A 7314-nucleotide genomic window follows, 5' to 3' on the forward strand; every position below is an offset into this window, starting at 1 on the left:
ATCTCCGAGTCTCAGTCTAGAAACAACATTTTCAGGGAGCCTTGGATCTGCAGAGGTTTTTTTTTTTTAAATTTAGTGGAGAGAATTTGGATTTCAGCCCCTCCTCTCTCTGCTATGGAAGTTGCTCACATAGACCTGCTGAATCTCTGTGAAACCCCACCTCTGCCTCAGGGAATCCATAGAGGGCCTGCAGAAATGTCTTCGTAGCGGCACGCTGCCCGAAGGCCATTCTGTACAGACTGTATGAGGGCATTTCACAAGAAATACCAAGGCTGGGAGGGGTGGCCTGCTCTGGGGAGTTTTAAATGCAGCTGCCATCATTTTTTTTTTTTTTATGGAGGAGCACCAGTCAATGTGCCATCTTTGCTCAAGCTGAGGGGGATATTGCATGCTGGGAGCATGCAAATTAGCCACTGAGCTCCTCAAAAGCTTTTCCAATGATATTTGTGTGTCTGACTCTAGTGGTAGTCAGAGGTGCAAGACCAAGGGCTTTTGACAAGACAGGTACAGCCCAGCCAGGGACAGGGTAACTTACCTCACCCTGCCTAACTGATATGCCTCAGCCCAGCCCTAGATGCACAGCTCTCCCCATAACCACCTCGAATGAGACTGCCACTTTCGTGGCATTATCTTTCCTGGGCCCAGCAGAGGATGCAGGGTGGAGCTAGGGGAGACACACACTGTCCCAATGCCAACAACAATCCGCAAAAAACAGAAACCATCCACTGGAGTTCCTTCTCCCTGGGCAATGGTGGATGGAGAAACCCTTGTGAAGCATGCCATGACGTTATGCTGTAAGGAATCAGAAGAAGATAAGATGGTGTGGTGTAGTGAAACATGCTGTGCTGGCAAACCACACACATGTTTATTACATTTACTCCTGGCTTAAGGTAAAGCAATGCTCAGGTTATTGATTAAGCACAGACTAGGCAATAGTGCACGTAGCCCCTCCAATAGCTTACGTAGTCCCTTCACCAATTATGATATATTGCACAAAGGGAGATGGCTATGGGTGAACCAATCAATATGTTACAAGTAACTATGATCTCATGCTCTTTGTTCTAATTACTAATAAAAACCCAGCTCAAGAGAGCTCGGGACGCCTGCTTAACAAACCTCTTGACTCCGCGTCTCCTTGATCCCAACATCTGGTGACCCCGACGTGATACACCGGATCCCGAGGACCCCTGCTCATCCGACTGGAATAGTCTAGGTGCACCCGCTGGAAACAGCCACTCGTGAGTATGGGGAGCGATTTATCAGTGCCACAAAAGGCTCATGCTAAGGAATTATTTAAGCTCATTGAGGGGAGCGGTTGCCCAGCGGTTACGCTGCGGCATGTAGAGGATTTTGTTAAGGAAATAGAATGCCAATGCCCCTGGTATCCCGAAGAAGGGTCCCTGCAGCAAGCAGATTGGCAAAAGATAGGAACACAGCTCTTTGAGAAACCTAGAGCAGCAGTACAGCACCTGCTCATGTGGCAGCGCTGTACTGAGGCAGTGGGAAAACTGGAGCCACAGGCGTCTCTCACTGCCGCCCCGCTTCTCGCGCTGACAACACCGCCTCCGTACCCGCGGGTGCTACCACCAGCGCCTGCGGTGTCGGATACGGGGCAGCGGCCCTCGGATCCCTCCGTTAATAAAGGAACTGATCAGCCTTGTTTCCGGGGGAATCGTGGGGGCTGCGTCCGGGCGGCGGTTGCGTTGGCGCGTGAGACGGGGGAATTGAATTTGGAGGAAGAACATCAGTGGGAGGGAGAGTTGCCCATGTTAATGCCTATAGCGGCAGGAGTCGATGCACAGGGCAATGCCGCCAGAGAGTGGACGGCGCTACCGTATACAGTACTGAGGGAGGTGAGAAAAGCTATCACGGAGACAGGCATCAGGTCTAATTTCGTGGCAGGCATCTTAGAAGGAATTGGAAATGGCTACATTATGGCTCCACAAGATTGGAAAGACTTATTTCGTATGGTGCTGACCCCCGCCCAGTATATGGTGTGGGACAGTGAGTTTAGGTTAGCTGCTGTGGGATACTCAACCCCAGCTGCCACGCCTGACCAGATTTATGGAGCAGGCCAATTTAGCACTATAGAGGGACAATTGGAGTTAGACCCAGATACATATATTCGTACTAAACTTAGTGTTATGAGAGCTTTCAGAAGGGTTCCCGTAAGTGGGAAACCGACTAGGTCTTTCACAGCCACCCGGCAGCAGCCTGCAGAGCCGTATCCGCAGTTCATAGATAGGCTCAAGGAAGCAGTACAGCGGCAGGTCGATAACGAGGAGGCACAGACAGAGCTTTTACGGCGACTGGCCTATGAGCAAGCTAATGCTGATTGCAAGAAGGTACTGCAATCTATAATACATCGCCCCTCATACACTTTAGCGGACATGATTCAGGCTTGCGCAGATGTCGGTAGTCAAACCCATGCTATGGCTCTTTTGGCGGGGGCTATAAGACAAGGTAATAAACCCACGGGAAATTGTTTTAATTGCAAAAAACCGGGTCACTTTAAAAGCCAGTGTAGGGCACCCGGAGGGGGAGCACATAAAGGAAGACCCCAGGAAGGGGGTAGGCCCTCCAAAAAATGTCCTAAATGCAACAAGGGGTATCATTGGGCAAATCAATGTCGATCAGGACTGGGGCAGGGAAACCAGTGATCGGGCCCTCCCCGGGCCCCGGAAAAACAATGGGGGCGGAAGAATTGACTAGAGCGCAACCGGCAACGACCGGCAGTGCTGGGATAGACTTGTATAATCAAGAAGAAAAATCCTCATTCTTACCGGGGGAAGTTCTTTTAATGCCTACTCAACTAAAAGGGCCCCTTCCTGAAGGGACGGTGGGCATTATACTCCCTCGGTCATCAGCAAGTAAACAAGGAATTATGGTAGTTCCAGGAGTGATTGATGCTGATTATCAGGGAAAAATATATGTTCAGTATTGGAGTCACCTGCCTTTTACTTTAAGACGAGGGGACTCCTGGGCACAAATGATACTGTTGCCATATGAGCTCCCTGGAGAAAATCACAGGTAACACGTACAGGAGGCTTTGGATCAACCCGTACTGAAGGCGACAGCGACTCTTCCTTTCACCCACAGGTGGCGGCGTTGGTACACCGAATATCCCTGCACAAACCTCAACGTAAGTATAACCTCCAAGGTAAGTGGCTGACCGGTTTGTTGGACACAGGGGCGGATGTTTCTGTCATAGCTGAAAAGGACTGGGAACCTAAATGGCCCTCTGAGATAGCCCCTGCGGTATTTGGGGTAGGAGGAAGCCAAGCATCTAAAAAGAGCTCTCAATGGTTACCGGTAAAATCCCAGGAACAAGGTCCCATAATAGCATATATTCAACCCTGCATATTGCCTTTACAGTTTAACATTTGGGGAAGAGATTTGTTAGAACAGATAGGGGCAAAACTGGTTTTGGAAGATGAGTAAGCCTCAGGCTCTTCCGTTACAGTGGAAAACTGATAAACCAGTCTGGGTAGAACAATGGCCATTACCTAAAGGAAAATTAGAAGCTTTGCAGCAATTAGTTGAGCAACAATTAAAAGATGGACACATTGAGCATACTACAAGCCCGTACAATACTCCTGTTTTTGTAATTAAGAAAAAATCAGGAAAATGGAGGCTCCTTCACGATTTGAGGGAAATTAATAAAATACTAGAACCAATGGGCCCCCTGCAGTGTGGCCTCCCCAATCCAAATTTAATCCCTTATGACTACCAGGTGGCAATAATTGATTTAAAGGATTGTTTCTTTACAATACCGTTACAGGAAAAGGATAGAAAGTATTTTGCATTCACAGTGCCAGTCCTGAACAATGCCCAACCCACAACACGTTATCATTGGAAAGTGTTACCCCAGGGCATGTTAAATAGCCCTACCATGTGTCAGTATTTTGTAAACACTGCTCTTCAACCTTTCAGAAATAAGTTCAAAAAGCTACTTGTATACCATTATATGGATGATATCTTAATAGCCGGTAGGCCCCTACCCACCACATGGAAAAGTGAGTTAACGGATATCTTAAGTCAATCGGGTCTGGTAGTAGCCCCGGAAAAAATACAGGAAGCCGAACCTTTTCAATATTTAGGTCATAAAATGCTTGCAGCATACTCCATGCCCATACTTCCAAAACTTACCTTGCCAAAAAAATTAACATATGTAGTACTACAGCAAATTCTAGGATCCATAAATTGGATAAGACCGTATTACAAGATTCCCACTTCTATGCTAACTCCACTGTTTAATGCCCTAAAATTAGGAAAGCAACCGGGAGACATAATATCACTAACAAACGAACAACGGGAGGTAGTGCATAAGGTCAACGAAGCCATGGCAGAAAGGTGGGTAGATAGAGCAGTACCTGACGTGCCCCCGTCCTTAATCATTCTTGGGGACACTAAGCAATTCATGGGGGCATTACTTCAACATACAAGTGAGAGAGAATTTATCCTCGAGTGGATGTATTTACCACACACACACAAAAACACACTCGTCCCATTGTCTGGAATGTTTGCTCAATTAATCACTAAAGGACGCAATCGAGCACTAAACTTGTTTGCCATGGATTTAGTAAACATTATTATCCCCATCCCCATCGCCACCTGGGAAGTTGCATGTATGCACTCGGAGGAGGTGCAAATAGCCCTAGCCAATTATGTTGGGTCCGTAACTTACCATACTCCCAAGGATCCTCGTCTCCAAGTTGCTCAGCATATTCCACTGAAAGTATTCTACTTGGTATCTCCCGTTCCCATAACAGAAGCTCTTACCATTTTCACCGATGGTGGCCCCTCCAGAGGGGTGGTTGCTTGGAAGAAAAATGACCAGTGGAAATCCCAGTTTACCTTACCGCAACGCTCTCCTCAGCGTGCGGAGCTAGCTGCGTTAATTCTTGCCTTTAACACATTTTCTGATCAACCAGTTAACCTCATAACAGACAGTTTGTATGCTGCCAATGTTGTTAGTAATATTGCTTCTAGTTGTGTTACTGCATCTTTGGATAATAATTTGCTTGGTTTATTTCTTTCCCTACAACTGATATTACGTCACCGACGACATCTATTTTTTATCGCACATGTTAGAAGTCATCAGCCTTTCCCCGGAGAAATCTCGCAAGGCAATGCCTATGCTGATAACGCCTTAAAGGCTTTCCCCTGCTCTCCTATGGAAAGTCACTCCTTACATCACCAAAATGCTAGGGCATTGGCCAAGCAATTTTCCATACCACTATCTGATGCACAAGCGATTATTCAGCAGTGCCCTGAGTGTACTGGAAACCTCGCAGGACCCGCTATCGGGGTAAATCCTCGGGGGCTAGGTGCAAACCAATTGTGGCAAATGGACGTCACTCGGTTCCCACCATTAGCTCCCTGGTCCTATTTGCATGTAGTCATAGACACTTATTCTGGATATATATGGGCAACGCCACAAAAAGGGGAAAAGGCGAAACACGTCTGTAATCACCTCATTCGTTCCTTTGCAGTGATGGGAAAGCCATCAGCTTTAAAAACTGACAACGGCCCAGCCTATTGCTCTTCAGCGATGGCAGCGTTCTGCACGCGATGGGGAATCACGCATACCTTTGGCATCCCATACAATTCCCAGGGACAAGCCATTGTAGAACGAGCTAATCGCACATTAAAAACTGCCCTCCTGCGGCAAAAACAAAAAGGGGGAATTGTCCCCGGCAGCCTGACAGAAAAGGAAGAATGGCTGGCTCAAGTACTGTTTACACTCAATCATTTAAATCTATTACCTTTCAATTCTCAATTTTTCACCAGGGCACAACGGCATTATCAGACGACCGAAGTTCTTCCTGCTCCAAAGGTAACCTATCGTCAGCTACCTGGCCCGGAGTGGAGCGAACCTGTGCCACTAATCACCTGGGGGCGCGGTTACGCAGCTGTATCAACACCAAGCGGCCCGCTCTGGGTACCTGCACGATACGTTCGACCATACAAGGATGGCTGCCAGACCTATCCTGGCTAAAGCAAATGTTTGCATATGTTATTGTTATAGTTGCAGGATTAATACTTTGTTGCTGCATATTACAGTGTATTCCTTCACTTATTAGCCTATTTGTCCAAGGCTGCCCTTGGCAACGACTTAATACAAAACAGAGCATTCATTATGCCTGCAAATTGCTTAAAAACAAAAAGGGGGAGATGTAGTGAAACATGCTGTGCTGGCAAACCACACACATGTTTATTACATTTACTCCTGGCTTAAGGTAAAGCAATGCTCAGGTTATTGATTAAGCACAGACTAGGCAATAGTGCACGTAGCCCCTCCAATAGCTTACGTAGTCCCTTCACCAATTATGATATATTGCACAAAGGGAGATGGCTATGGGTGAACCAATCAATATGTTACAAGTAACTATGGGGCGGCCAAGGGGAAGGGGTGGCAAGTTGGGCTCTTCGGCGGCAATTCGGCGGCGGGTCCCTCGGTCCCTCTTGGAGGGAAGGACCTGCCACCGAAATGCCACCAAAGAAGAAAGTGGCGCGGTGGAGCTGCCACTGATCACGATCGCGGCTCTTTTTTTTTTTTTCCTGCCGCTTGGGGTGGCAAAAACCCTGGAGCCGGCCCTGCCTAGGAAGGTGGAGACCAAGCCTACAGTAGGGAATGCCAGGCAACTGCCTGGGAAAGCCTGCCAGCCAGTATTCGTTACTGCCTGGCAGGGGCGGCTCTAGAAAATAGGCTGCCCCAAGCAGCCGTGCGCAGCGCCGCCCCTTCCCCGGTCCCGCGGCCGGTCCCCTCTTCGCGTGGCTCCGGCTGAGCTCCCGCAGGCATGCCTGCGGCAGGTCCACCGGAGCCAAATGCCGCCCCCCAGGGAAAGGGCCGCCCCACGCGCCTGCTTGGCGCGCTGGGGTCTAGAGCCGGCCCTGCTGCCTGGAGATGACTTCATTTGATCCCTGAACTGCAGTCCTGGCTCGGCTGCTCTGCAAGATCATGCGAGTGGAAGAGTTAACCTTTTTCTTTTCAAATAACTTTTTCACTTTTTCCCATTTTGTGCTGTGGCAGGGACACCCACCACTCTTCACTTAAAGTCGTCCCGGTTAATGTTGTTTTGTTGTTACGTTGCTGATCAATTAGAGAACAAGCTCGTTTAAAGTTGAGCAATGCTCCTTTATAACGTTGTTTGGCAGCTGCCTGCTTTGTCCACTGCTTGCAGGAAGAGCAGCCCATTGCAGCTAGCTGGTGGGGACTTGGAACCAGGGTGGACCGGCAGCCCCCATCAGCTCCCCGCTCCCCTAAGTTCCCTGTGCTGCAGCCTCCCAGCAGGCTAACAATTGCGGGCA

At 48.6% G+C, this 7314-nt stretch overlaps 1 long non-coding RNA gene across 1 annotated transcript; it reads left to right on the forward strand.

Moving 5' to 3' along the window:
* Positions 1 to 1221: 1221 nt before the first annotated feature.
* Positions 1222 to 6270, forward strand: LOC123344473. Its single transcript, XR_006572563.1, has 3 exons — positions 1222 to 1238; positions 3100 to 3142; positions 5794 to 6270. It is a non-coding gene; the product is annotated as an uncharacterized LOC123344473 (long non-coding RNA).
* The last annotated feature ends 1044 nt before the right edge of the window (positions 6271 to 7314 follow it).

Source organism: Mauremys mutica, chromosome 11 (assembly GCF_020497125.1).
Source record: "Mauremys mutica isolate MM-2020 ecotype Southern chromosome 11, ASM2049712v1, whole genome shotgun sequence".
NCBI classification, from domain to species: domain Eukaryota; kingdom Metazoa; phylum Chordata; order Testudines; family Geoemydidae; genus Mauremys; species Mauremys mutica.